Below are 12,312 nucleotides of genomic sequence, written 5' to 3'. Positions count from 1 at the left end.
GCATGTGGAATCATTGCAACATTGACACACCTATGTGCCATTAATTACTGTCACATAAGCATTATTGTGCAATGCTTCCTGTCCCTCTTGTTACCTACTGAAGGTACAGAACCTCACATGTGTGACCAGGCTGTACATTTCCTACAAATTCAGAAAATGGTCTTAAGGAAACCACCCTGTCCCAAGCAGGAACTCTGTCATGACTCACACTGGTCTGCAGCTTTTTTCCAGCAGGGTGCTAATGGCGCCTGACCATGGAGAAGTCCTGCTGTCCGCAGGTCACGTCCATCCTGAGGAGCAGAGGACAGAGAAGATGACAACAAATGGAGAGGTGTCCTACTTGTCACCTGTCACAGTGACACATTAAACATCCACCTATGATTGGAGATAGTGAAGGACCTCAGATCCAGAGGCTAGTCACCGTCCTCACTCAGACACCTCCAGCAGTCATCATCGATCCAGCATGGGGCCTCCTTTATTCCAACCACTGCGACTTTCTCATTCATTACTTTATGAATTCATCAATGACGAGCCCTCTGCACACCACCCTGACCCAAGCAGGACGAGGACCATGACTCACACTATCTGCAGCTCCTTCTCAGCAGGGACCATGCAGGACTCTGCAATCCACAGGCCACACCCAACCTGAGGAGCAGAGGACAGAGGAGATGACAACAAGTGGAGATGAGTCCTACTCGTCACCTGTCACAGTGACACATTTAGACAATCACCTATGATTGGAGATAGGGAAGGACCTCAGATCCAGAGGCTAGTCACCGTCCTCACTCAGACACCTCCAGCAGTCATCATTGATCCAGCATGGGGCCTCAGTCTTCCTACCCAATGTTACTTTGAGACCCATGAATTTGTGAATTCACTAACTGACTAATGATGAGCTCGACACAGTCCACCCCATCCCAAGCAGGAACACATCAGGACTCACACTGGGCTGCAGCTCCTTCCCACAGGCTGCTAATGGCACCTGACCATAGGGCCATCCTCCTGTCCATAGGCCACATCCATCCTGAGGAGCAGAGGGCAGAGAAGATGACGACATATGGAGATGAGTCCTACTCGTCACCTGTCACAGTGACACATTACACAGTCCCCTTTGATTGGAGATAGGGAAGGACCTCAGATCCAGAGGCTAGTCACCGTCCTCACTCAGACACCTCCAGCAGTCATCATCGATCCCACAGACCTTCTCCTCTTCTCTAAGCATCTCCACATGTGTGTTGATTAATTAGTCCACTAATAACGATTGAACGCTATTGTTCACAAAACTCAAGCCAAGTGCCGACGTGCCTACTGTGTGGCTGGACAGGTTTTAAATTGATAAACCTCTTTCCCTATCATCCTGTTTCTCACAAACGCATTCTCAGTAGACTACCTGTGTCAACCCCGTTTTTATCACTGTGATTGTACCATACCCTGTGTTAGCTCATCAAATGCTCTGAGCAACCCACCCAAACCCAAGCAGGAACTCTGGCATGACTCACACTGGGCTGCAGCTCCTTCCCAGCAGGGACCGTGGAGGACCCTCTGTCCACAGGCCACGTCCACCCTGAGGAGGAGAGTGCAGAGGAGATGACAGCAAATGGAGATGTTCTCACTGCTCATCCCTCCTGATCACTGGCCACTGAATAATTATGTGGAGCACATTGATCGTGTTTTCACATTGATCCAATAATCAAAGCATGTAGCCACGGACAAGAACATGTACATCCTATGTCACTGAAATCTGTCTGTCTGAGCATGGGACAGAAGATTGGACCAGGTTTCTTGCAAAGGACCTCAGAGTTCCAGACACGTATTCATAAAATCCCTCATACGCCACCAGCAGTCATCATCGATCCAGGACTGGTCCTTTTATCCAGAACTTTCTACACTGTTGATTAATTCATTAATCCAGTAATGCTTTCTCCCTCTAGGTAATCTCCCATTTAGGCAATGCAATTATGCCAATGAACATGAACATGAACTGTGCCTATCATTCATATTTGCTACTTTAAAAAATGTCAAGCAAACTACCCAGGACAAGAGAAGAAGGTTACCATTACTCACACTGCCCTGGATGCTCCTGTTCTGCACCATGAGAATAGCCCCCGACTGTGGGGGAATCATCTGGTTCTCACAGGATGTCCATCCTGAGGATGAGAGACCACAAGAATGACAAATGGAGGTGTGCACTACATTTCACTTTTCACAGTGAAATACATACGCTCCAATCTTTGGACTGGAGTCAGTGAAGGACCTCAGATCCAGAGGTTAGTCACCGTCCTCACTCAGACACCTCCAGCAGTCATCATCGATCCAGCATGGGGCCTCAGTCTTCCTAACCATTGCTGCCTTCTGAATCATTAATTCACTAATTATGGGCTGGGGAGATGGCTCAGTTGGTAGAGTGCTTGCCTCTCAAGCACAAAGCCCTGGGATCAATCCCCAGCACCGCAAAAAAAAAAAAAAAAAAAAAAAAAAATTCACTAATTATAAGCCTCATGATTCACTAAATTGGAAATGCCTTGTTTTTATTAGTCTGCATGTGGAATCATTGAACATTGACACCTCTGTGTCATTGATTACTCACAGAGGCATTATCAATACACTGCTTCCTGTCCCTCCTGTTATCTCCTGTAGGTAGAGAACCTGTCATGTGTGACCACGTTGTACACCTCCCAAGAATTCAGTAAATGGTCTTAAGGAAGCCACCCCATCCCAAGCAGGAACACCCACCAGGACTCACACTGGTCTGCAGCTCCTCACCACTGGGCCGTCCTCCCATCTATAGGCCACGTCCACCCTGAGGAGGAGAGGGCAGAGGAGATGACAGGAAATGGGATGTTCTTACCCTCGGTCTCTGCTTTTCACCTACCATTAGTTAGTTATGGAGATATTCGACAGTCTAAGTTTTACTTTTAAGAAAATGAATGATTCTGAACTTATCACTGGACCAGACCATAAATTTTGTTCAATAGTGTCTATGCAGTTGTTACCCAAATAGATGACAAGTGTGTGTCTTTAATTTTTTTAGACTGTTTTCAGTGTATGTTAACAGTATTTGTTGCCTCACCAGCTTTTCCTAATAAGGCACTGTTTCACACAGCATATCTTTTTATGCTCCATATGTATATAGATTTTTTTTATTGATCTAACTATAAAAGAATGAAAATGCACAGTCACAAGGTACAAATCAAATACATGCTGCATTCCTTATATCTATCTGTAGGATCCTCCACACAGAGGGCATGAACCAGACTTTAGTGAGAGGCTTTAGAGAGATATTAATTATCAGATTAATATCTAATACTGTTTTCCTTGGTGGTACTGGTGAGGCACCCGGAACCTCACATATGCAGGTAAGGGCTCCATACTGAGCTGCATCCCAGCCCTTTATTGAGGAAGGGGAGCAAGGGGAGGTGAGGGAGGAGAGGAGGGAAACAGGAACTACTGGGAACTGAAGTGAAGTCAGTTTATTCCATGCACATGATAACACAAATGAACACTAAAATGCACTAATTAATAATAATAATTAAAAAATAATAAATAATAATAAATAATAAATTAAATAATAATTAAAATAACTAAAATGCACTAATAAAAAAATAATAATGACAAAAATAATCATAAAGAATGTTGCTATGTGACAAATATTAGAAGGTAAATATATTTTCCAATCCTTCTTAATTAGAAAAAATATTCTTGCCACTGTAGCATTTTTAAAAAAATAAAAATTAATTTTATTTTGAGACGAAGTCTCGCTAAGTTTCTGAGACTGACCTCAAACTTGGGATCCTCTTGCCTCAGTCTCCTGAGTAGCTGGTATTACAGGCGGGTGTCACGGTGCATGGTTTGTTTGATATCTTCTAATCATACTATAAATACTCCCACGAAAAAGACTGTTCCAGACGCTGGGTACAAGGCTCAGTGGTCAGGCACTTGCCTAGTATGTGTGAGGCCCTGTGTTCCATCCCTAGTGCCACACATACACATGCAGAAAAGAAAGAGATGACTGAACTCAAGACATGAACATTGACTATATGACTATTTCTTTGATCTAATTAAAAAGTAGAGTAAAAATCCATGAGCAAGAGATAAATATCAAATATATTCTAACTTCCTACCATCTGTCTCTACGATCCTCCAAACAGAGGAATTGGTCCACATTTCATTTAAAAAAACACACTGATCTCCTTCAGGAGAACTTAACATGACAGAGAGCTTAAAGTAGTTCAGTAAATCCGCTCTGATGACTATGAAGAGGACATCATGGTAAAAAAATGGGGACATTCTGTCCATTGACCCATAATTTTTATCTTCAATTTACCTATCATTTAGGTCTTTTTTAATTTAGGGTAATATTTACTTATTTTTCTTCTTAGAAAGCTTCAAACTTGGCCAGAACTCAGGGCAGCACTGTTCTTGGTGGTATGTCATCAACAGTCAGCACAGCCAGATGCCTGGCCCATTAATCACCTGTTCCAATACGCACGGGTGTTCTTCCTTGTTACTACTTCAGTGCTGAACAATGTGTTGCCTCTTAATCGTTATTCATTTATACATTCATTTTGATACTACCATTGATATTTTTAGGATGATATTTTCAAAGCTCAGAGCAAGACCAAGAGCCAGGCCCGAGGTATTCCTGCCACCTGTCTACGGCATCACCGTGAGTATGTAAAGGCCTCGATCCTCTCTGAGTGGTGCTCAGCGTGCCACGTAGAGCATCCGCGCCACACCTTCACGTGCAGACAAGCGCACCCTGTCCTCAGTGCTCAGGAATGACCTTTCTCAGCACCCACATCTACTCTTCTTCATGGATCCACAGCCCCACTTAAAACTGGGTGCAGTGGAAGACACCCACAGTCCCAGCTACTCAGGAGGCCAAGGAGATGACGCCTTGAGCCAGGAGTCTGAGATTACCCTGGGCAACCTAACAGAGTGAGTTCCCAGGAGTCAGAGAGTTGAAGAGGGGGAGAGGAACCAGGAAGGAGAATCATGCAAATCACAAACAGTAAGCTCTTCAACGTCCCCAGAAGTCAATTACTTTATATTTACAAAGAGCTAAAATCTTTCATTAATGAAACTTGGGCTTCCTTTATACATTAAAATAATATTTCATATCAGTCTACAAATATTAAACATTGACACAAACCAAGACAAGAACAGAATATTACCCATGCTGCTGTCTCTGTTCCCAGCATGCCCAGGCAAACGCAGAGTGCGCTGCTCCAGTGGATCATCCTCAAACCAACACAGGTACGTCACTCCAGGAGAACAGAGCAGAGAAGAGGACGGGAAAGACTGAGACATTCTGTCAACTGATCCCCAGTGCTCCCTCTACGTTCATAGGCTCCCAGGCTATTTGTGATGATACTTACTTTTCTCTTAACAAATCAAACACTAAATGTGTAAATGGCTCTGATCAACCAGTTTTATGTATTCCCTTTCCATTATCATATTTAGTCAAAACAAAATACAGGGGATGAAGTACACTTGTTCCGTTATTATTCAATCCAATTCATTAGTATCATTTTCCTTATTACAGAGTGTAAGAATAGACATGTTTGCCACCTCTAACTTTATCATTCCATGTTCACTTTCGCTACCACTGATTCCTTGTAATACCATTGCTATGAGTTCATAAGCACAAAAGCTTCATACGAGATCCTTGTATGTCCCTGGCACTGCTTGGTTGGATGGTTCCCAGGTGGGAATGGCTGTCTACTTACATCGGTCAACATGTTTCTAACACACAGAGAGCCGCAGAGCTCCTGCCCCTGGAAGAGGGCTGAGATCGGCGGGAGCAGGGCCGTCCTGAGAAGTACAAAGCAGAGCAGAGGACACAGACTGCCGCTCTGCACAGATCCTTTATCTAGCCAGCCACACAGGCAAAATCATTCCTCAAAATGTATGCATTTTTCTCTTAACCAAGTGAACACCTTTGCAACTGCCATTGGCACAGAGCAGTATGCTGTAACTCATTTTGTGTTGAGCACAAAAACCAAGACCACAATTAGATCCTTCGGCAGGCCCACCATCTGCCTGTGGGAACCCTTCACACGGGGACTGGATGAGACTCCTTGGTGCTGGAACTCAGTTTCAGACACGTGACAGTCATCATCCTTGACTCATTCGCCACCAGGCGTCATCATTGGTCCAAGAGTGGACTGCTCGTCCTTGATTTATTTCTAGGTATCTTGTTGAGTAATTCAGAGATTCACTGGTAATGATTTTAAAGCACTATGATCCACAAAACCCATGAAGAGTCCTAATATCCCTAACCTACATATGAAATCATTCCCTGGCCAACATCTTTACTAAAATTCTCACTTTTCATAAACGAATCAATACATAGGGTGCTTCATGGCTACCACACGCTTGTCACGGACCCTGAGCTGGCCTTCTACATATTGATGTCACAGTGGACACTCAGAAACGAACACAAGGGCACCATTACTCACATTGGTCTCCAAACTCTAAGGAACAGACGCAGCCATAGAACATGGGACCACGAAGGACGTGTGAACCATCCTCAGCCAGGCCATTCCATGAGCACATCAGAGCTGCCGATCAAGAACAGAGACTCAGTCTGCGGATCCCTGCTTTATGTTTTCCTGTTGTCATTTGGGTAATCGGTAATTCTGAGTAAGCCGCTCCTCTTCTCTCAAGAAAATGAATGACTTCACACTTGCCCGACTCAGCCCTCGGACACTGCCTGCCTGCCTACCCTCCCCATCACGCCATTAGCCAAAGAGCTGCCGGTCCCAGCATTCACTGCTCTCTGCCTTCCATGTTTCCAACATGTGTTCACCGTTTCTCTTGCCTTGGCAAATATTTCTGTATGCGGACAATGCTTTATCCATTTTATGTGGACTCATCTATCCACGCGTTCACTGACTCCTTCATTGATCCAATAATAATAGTCGATAGAAAGAGGACGAGAACACAGACAAGCTTGCCTCTCTGTGGGGCCTCAGCGTCCCCGATGTGCACCATTCATAGAGACACTAGCATGTCACCGTGGGCCTGGGGGAGACCCACTGTCTTCATTTGCTTTAAATTATTTAATTCATTCAGTAATTATAATTTTAAAACACTTTGAATGACCAAAGTCCAAGAAGAGACTTAAAATCCCAGATACTCAATGAAGACCATTCTCACTTCACTAGATCTCTTTCCCTGGTCATCCTCAGTATTTCTTCTATACATTAATCAAAATCAATAATACTTCATATGAATCCCTTATTTGCCACTAGGCAACAAGTCACCTTCTTATTATTTTTCATGCTTTTTAATAATTCATGGTTTCAATTTCCACAGTTTAAGTTACTCACAGATGGCAATGGTCCTGGAATATTTAATTAAAAATTTCAGGAAAAAAAATCATATTTTAAATAACTTCTATTCGAGTATATTGTGATAACTGCTCTATTTTGTCATTAGTTATCATTGACCTTTCACTACTCCTAGTTTGTGATTCAACTGTTTTAAGTATATACATATAGGAAAAGACTAAGTGTGTGGGGTACATGCTGTCGAGTCTCAGGCATCCACTGGGGGTCTTGAAACACATCCCAGATGGACCAGAAGAACTACTGTCCTTACATAAACACCCAAATCAAGGTAAGAAAGGCTCTCCAGGTGCCCAGCGTAAATGAGCCCCAAGCAGAGGCCTCGGCCAGGGGGAGGGTCCATTTTGATGAGCATAAATGAGAGCAAGGGACTTTTTAAATGGGGACACTCTCTGTACTGGGTCTTGATCTCCACCCTGCATATAGCCAGTCATCGAGGTGATCAGTGATTTAAAATAGATATTCTTACAAAAACAAACAATGTTGAGCATACTCCTGACATAGAAAATGAAACGTTGTCTATAACCTGCTCTCTCCAAATGGTCCTTTGCCAGAAAGGGGAGCACTGCTGTGACATTTCCTTACGCTGGATGTGGGGTGCACACTACTTCAACAGATATTTTGAATCATTGTATATTTTCACACTAGGGCAACGTTTTAGTCCATTCCTCTCTATTCATTTATATTTACTGATAGGTTCGTTCATTGATACAAGCATAAGAGTTTGAAGACATATGGCCACAGGTACTAGACCAAGGTCCCTGTGAACCCTGATGCCTGTCAACAGGACCGCATCCACCAGAAGGGGATAAGATTCTGGACCTGAGCTCCAAGTGCCTTTTCCATGCATACAATTCACATGACCCGGGCAGTTGTCCCTGGCTCAGACTGGCCCTCTCCCACCAGTCACCTGCCTCCTTTCATGAGTCATTTTATTCTATCTAGTAATGAAATTTTGAGAATATAAATTTAAAACTTTAAATACCATTCAGAAGAGTTAGGAGTGTCTTTTTGCATTAGAAGACGCTTTATAACCCTAATCTGTATATGTAGAACCACTCTCCGACTGGTGCATTGTTGCATTTTATCCTGTTTTTTATAGCTACATTCATTACTACAATGCTTCTAATATCCATAGATGTCACAAGAAAAAATTGTATTCTTTAACCTATTTCACACTTTTTTAAAAAAAAATAGTAATAGATTCCATTTAGGTGGAATCTAAGCAGGCAAAATAGTTGAAAAATAAGCAAATAGTAAGAGACTTTTCTTTCTCTTTTTCAAGTTTATATTTATATGGAGCTTAAAAGATCAAGTTAATTTAATTTTTTTTTATTTTTTATTTGTCCAAGTTAATTTTAAAATTTAAAAAAGTCCTCTGTAATCCTGAATCTTTTTCTCCACACAGAATCAATTCTACATAGCCCTCTGTTTTGTTTTTTAGTATTGTTTTTATTCCTAAAGACTATGCTTCCCATCCCTGATAAACTCCTTTCCTTCCTGTCCTTCCAGGTTTGCTTTAGGTTTTAAACACTGTCTATTACCTAGGTCCCAATGTGGACATTCCTCTAGGAGAAGACTGATATTAAATGCTTTTCTCTCTGACCAAATTCCAAATCAAAATTTCAGATTTTTAACAAAACATGAAGACCGTGAAACCAGGGAAAAAAACCTTAACTCATGTGAATCTCAGCACACTTAAGCAACTACGGAGCTAGTAACCAGGGAAGAATGGGTAAGGTACCTCAGTACATCATTCTGAGAGAAAAAAGGAAGCTCTGCGTGCACCGATTCTTATGTTCTGCATTTCATTCATGCAGTCATTTAGTTGTTTATTGCTATTTCATTTTGTGCTGAGTGTGTTTGTGTGTATGCATATGTATGTGTATATTGTGTTTGTGTGTACATACATATGCATGCAAGCACACACATCTTACAACTGAATACTTCTATCTTTAGCCTAACCCAGAATAATAAATTTGACTCTTATTTACTGTCTATGCAATTCTCACCTAAGAGGTAACACTGTTTCTAAATAGCCACAAAGTGTTTTATATTGTAACCGATATTTCTTGCTTCAGTATAAATGCTCATAGAGAACACATCACCTTTTTCTTCATGCATTTATTACATTAGCTTAATGACACATTAATAATAACCCTATTGCTATAAATGCAATGACATCATCTGCATACGTCCCTGATATTTTTCTAGCCAACTCAAATAGAGAAAAAGGATTAATTTTACAGTGTGTTGGACCTCAGAGTTTCAGACACGTATTATTCATAGTCCAGAACTCAAACGCCACCCGTTGTCATCATTGGTCCATCACTGGGTCACCTTTTCTCCATTTATTCTGACATGTTGATAAACAAAAAGATCATAACATTAATAACAACAGAACTGCATGGTTTAGAACAAACCAGCAAGGTTTCTGAACATCAATTTAAGGAACTGTTGTCAACATCAGACTAAAATTAATTTGAATAACATAACGTTTCATCTGATATTGATAATTAGGCCATGGTAAATATTTCATTCCTTTAAAACTTTTAAAGTTTTTAGTTGAGAGATAAAATTTATGTATCCCTCCTATACAACATGAGGTTTAAAAGTCTACACGAGATGTGCAATGACTTAATCTAGCTAATCAACATATGCTTCACCTCATGTGTTTTGAGATCAGAACATAGAATTTCTCTCTTCACATTTTATGAATAGAATATATACTATTGACAATAGTCATAATGTTGCATAAAGTATCTTTTGAATTTATTCTTATTGGATTAACTTAATAGTATTTAATTTAAAAAGAACACACTCAAATGAGCAAAGCCAAGAAAGAATTTCAGCAGAAACTTACCTTCAGTCTTTCCTAACCTAGAGGAAGCAAGAGAAGCTCCAATCAGGTGACTGCATCACTTCCAAAGAATTCAAAGCAGGGGAGTTGATAAAAATCTTCTCTGTATTGATCCATACTTTCTACTATAAATGAGAAATGTATACATTGATTAATCTATTATAATGTCTTTTCCTCTTAATAAAATGTCAAATTTACCAAGAGTAATAATTAACTATTGCCTATTATGATAGCGTTCATCTGCATGTTATATCTGTGTTAATTTTTAAATAACTACATATTTTATTAAAAAAACAATACTTGACCATCTTCATCTTTCTTAATTTCTATCTTTAATATCCATTCTTGGTCATTTATAATATTTTCAAAACTCATGAATAGAAGTAGCAAAAATAAGACCCTCAAACATAGATATCTAAAGATAAGTTCACATAAAAATGAAGAAGGCACAGGATCGCAGTCATCGGACCTCAGAGTTTCAGACACCAAGTACTCATCGCGCAAAACTCACATGCACCAGTTGTCATCATTGGTCCAGCGCTAAGCCCTCTTTCAACTAAAACTAATAGAAATTGATTTCTTAGTCAATTCATTAAAATACAAGAGCAATATCATTAACCTACTAATTCACTGATACTATTGATAAGAGTCTATGATTCAAAACACCACCTGAACCAAGACAGGAACAAGGACCAGGACTCACACTGACCTCCAGCATCCCAGTGGAGATTCAGCCAGGGAGCACCTGACCACGGAGGACTTCCGAACCAGCTCAAACGTGTCCATTGGGACAAGTACACAGCAGGCCCAGCATGGAAAAGCAAACAAACAAAACAACACTGAGACATGCTCTCCACTGACCCTTGCTTCTCATCTGCACTGAGAAACTCACCTGTGCAACCTCTGCATATTAACTAAAAGTGTATTTTCTTAGATCTTATCAAAAGTCACAAATTCAAAATGGCCCCAGATTACAACATGAGTGCTGTATGACCCCTGCGCTCACTCCGTCCTCCAAACCAAGAAGCCTTGGTCATAGAACGCCAGCACAGACTGGACTTGTGCACTGCCACTATGCGTGAGCCGTGTTCCGTGACCCACCACGAAGTTCTGTCATTGAACAACCTTTCAGTTGTTCCCTCTTTGGTGTTCCTCATCTAACTACGGTTGTAGAATTTGCAAGTGTGACCACCAAGAGCAAGACCAGGATCCTTGCATGTCCCCAGCCTGCACCTAGAGGTGGTGCCTACCAAAAGCAGTTTCTGTTCCTCTCGTGTTAGACATCATGTCCCAGACCCACCTTCTCCCTCTCCTGTGGCTCATGTGAAAACAGTCAAGAGCACAAGGTCATGTCGTGGTCCCTTAATGTTCATTCATTCGCAACTGTGTTTTGATTAAGCCATTAATTAATGTATAAGAATAAAACGAAACATGATGTACACAAACCTAAGCTGCCGGACAAATCCGACGTCTGTCTGTGGAGTCCTCTGCCACACAGACAACATCTCCTTCAATATTCAACCTGTGTGTGGCTCATGATCAATTCATAAATGTAAGGTTCCTCATCATATTTGTTATTGGGCCACAGTTAATTTTTAATTTTTTAAGAATTTTGACAATACTGTGATACCTTTTCACAAGTCCCTGGAGGAGGAAAACCATCGTCGCTATTACCCCCAGTGAGCGCCTGCTTAACAAGGGTCCTTACAGGAAGTCCTCAGTACAGTAAGATGCTCACACCAGGTGGGGACAGTCAATCTGAAGCACAAAGCAGGCCAGATCGCAGTAAGCCTGTGAAGTTCTCCCCACCGATTGTGGCTTTCACCAATTTATGGCAAATTTTATTTTTCTCAAAATAGGATAAACTCTAACTTGCAAAAGATCAAGAGCATTGCCCAACTATAATCTATCACTGTCTACAATATTCTGACCCCAGAGGAAACAGGATCAGCTTGTGCTTGTTTTCCTCTGTGCTTCCAGTTTCCCCATCACGTACCATGCCAGTGGATGATGCTGCAACACCGAACGTGTTTCTGTGCCCACCCTGAATTAGCGTACAAGAGTATACATGAAATGCCTGGAGAGAAGGGTCCATGTTCT

The 12,312-nt window shown here is 41.5% G+C and overlaps 3 non-coding genes and 5 pseudogenes across 3 annotated transcripts; all 8 read right to left on the bottom strand.

The window, feature by feature from the left end:
- Window positions 1-393: 393 nt before the first annotated feature.
- LOC124978484 (uncharacterized) lies at window positions 394-461 on the bottom strand (annotated as a pseudogene).
- Window positions 462-749: 288 nt separating this feature from the next.
- Window positions 750-817, bottom strand: LOC124978476 (uncharacterized; annotated as a pseudogene).
- A 310-nt stretch (window positions 818-1,127) lies between these two features.
- On the bottom strand, window positions 1,128-1,195 carry LOC124978500 (uncharacterized; annotated as a pseudogene).
- Window positions 1,196-1,787: 592 nt separating this feature from the next.
- LOC124978459 (uncharacterized) lies at window positions 1,788-1,857 on the bottom strand (annotated as a pseudogene).
- A 391-nt stretch (window positions 1,858-2,248) lies between these two features.
- LOC124978475 (uncharacterized) lies at window positions 2,249-2,316 on the bottom strand (annotated as a pseudogene).
- Window positions 2,317-6,086: 3,770 nt separating this feature from the next.
- Window positions 6,087-6,159, bottom strand: LOC124978463 (small nucleolar RNA SNORD113/SNORD114 family). Its single transcript, XR_007107473.1, has one exon. It is a non-coding gene; the product is annotated as a small nucleolar RNA SNORD113/SNORD114 family (small nucleolar RNA).
- A 3,446-nt stretch (window positions 6,160-9,605) lies between these two features.
- LOC124978454 (small nucleolar RNA SNORD113/SNORD114 family) lies at window positions 9,606-9,680 on the bottom strand. The gene has a single exon (XR_007107466.1). It is a non-coding gene; the product is annotated as a small nucleolar RNA SNORD113/SNORD114 family (small nucleolar RNA).
- A 995-nt stretch (window positions 9,681-10,675) lies between these two features.
- LOC124978458 (small nucleolar RNA SNORD113/SNORD114 family) lies at window positions 10,676-10,749 on the bottom strand. Its single transcript, XR_007107470.1, has one exon. It is a non-coding gene; the product is annotated as a small nucleolar RNA SNORD113/SNORD114 family (small nucleolar RNA).
- Between the last annotated feature and the right edge of the window lie 1,563 nt (window positions 10,750-12,312).

The sequence above is a fragment of the Sciurus carolinensis genome, chromosome 2 (genome assembly GCF_902686445.1).
Source record: "Sciurus carolinensis chromosome 2, mSciCar1.2, whole genome shotgun sequence".
NCBI lineage: Eukaryota > Metazoa > Chordata > Mammalia > Rodentia > Sciuridae > Sciurus > Sciurus carolinensis.
Note: the sequence above shows the minus strand (reverse complement) of the source record. Positions and strands in the feature narration are given on the sequence as shown.